Raw genomic sequence first — 1912 nt, forward strand, 5'->3', positions numbered from 1 at the left:
AGGACAGGCCAGGCTTGCAGAATCCCCCTCCCCTCTCCCCACCACCGACACAGTTTTCTCTGGTGTTCACCCCTTTGCCATAATCCTGTTACACATCTCCGATGGATAGAGGAGAGTGCAGGGATGAAATGACAGCTCTCAGCATCACCAGCCAGCTGGGCTGTGCATGTGTCAGCAGTCCCTATCATTGGGGCAGGGCCGCATGGCAGCAAGTTTAAGAGGACATGAATTCTGGTAGGATAGAGCTCAGGACGCATGCAAAATACAACATCTTGGGTAAGGAAAACCTGAAACATGGTGAGTGAACAAGCCAGTCCGGATGCATGCTTTGTTTAGCCCTCAGGTGGTTTAGGACCAAAAATTATTCTGAATTTTGCTCACATGAATGGAAAAAAGAAGTTTGATAGATCATAGGAATAGTTACAGCCACTTGTTGATGTTTTTTCAAGTGACAATTATGTTCTGCATGTCTGGTTTGTAACTGCACTACAGCCCTCTGACAGACAGCATTTTAAATGTGTTTAAATGACACACATAAAGCATGCTAAACACAAGAATCCCTTCTCACAGAGAGCAGTGAGGCTTAATGGAACTGATGTAACATTTCATAAAATCATAGAGTCACAGAGTCATAGAATGGTTTGGGTTGGAAGGGACCTTGAACACCATCTAGTTTCAACCCCCTGACATGGGCAGGGACACTTACCACTACACCACGTTGCTCAAACCAGCCTCGAACACTGTCAGGGACGGGGCATCCACAGCTTTTCTGGGCAACCCGTTCCAGTGTCTCACCACCCTCACAGTAAAGAATTTCCCCTTAATATCTAATCTAAGTTTCCTCTCTTCAGTTTGCATGCATTACTCCTTATCCTATCACTACAGTTCCTGACAAAGAGTCCCTCTCCACCTTCCCTGTAGAACCCTTCAGATACTGCCAGGTTGCTGTGAGGTCTCCACTCAACCTTCTCTTCTCTAGGCTGAACAGCCCCAACTTTCTCAGCCTGTTTTCATAGGGAAGATGCTCCACTCCTTTCAGCAACTTCATGGCCCTCCTCTGGACTTGCTCCAGCAGTTCCATGTCTTCATTATGTTGGGGGCACCAAAACCATATGCACTGTTCCAGGTGGGGTCTCACGAGAACAGAGGGGGAGAGTCCTGTCCTGTGACTGGCTATTTTCAAATAGGAAATTACCAATGTTGGTCAGAAAAGGTAATTAAGACTATTAAATCCTGCTCCTCCCACAGGATTTAGAGAGCAAAAGGCATATGGTGAATGTAGTGAGAAGATTCTACTGCCCATAGGAAAAGAAATGCAGATCAGGCAGGGAGGTTATGGGTAGGGAGCACTTCGCACAATAGCTGGGAATACGGGCAAATACTGGCAGAGGGCATGGTGTAGTGGGTTCAGTTGTAAACTGTAGTGGTTTGGTTCAAAATACCCATTACTTACTTACTTTCCTTCTGTGAGATAAGAATTCGGAGAAAGCAAAGCAGGCACAAAACTTAATAGAATATAAAAAAGTTTAATAACAGACCAAAAAGAAAGGGGAAAAAAAGTCAGACTAAACCTTCAGAACACTTCTCTTAGCCCCACCTTTCTCCCTTCTCCCATTGACAATGTAAAAAGACAGCCCTTGAGATTTTCAGTCAGTTTACCATCTCCATAATAATCTTTCTTCAGTTCACTTAGGGAGAGGAGTCTCTCTTGCTCATGCTATGGAGACATCTCCACAAGAAACAGTTCTCTCATGGCTTCAATGTCACAGCCGGACAGCCGCCTGGGTTGGTTCTCTGCTCACATGTGAGAGTCCCTTCCCTCGTCTTACAGCTTTCCCCACAACTGCTTTCAAGGGTTCAATCTTGAGCTACTGGGGTACCATTTTAAGGATGAGCTGTCCACAAGCAAAGG

This window comes from Corvus brachyrhynchos, unplaced genomic scaffold (genome assembly GCF_000691975.1).
Source record: "Corvus brachyrhynchos isolate BGI_N302 unplaced genomic scaffold, ASM69197v1 scaffold22, whole genome shotgun sequence".
In the NCBI taxonomy this organism is placed as follows: Eukaryota; Metazoa; Chordata; class Aves; order Passeriformes; family Corvidae; genus Corvus; species Corvus brachyrhynchos.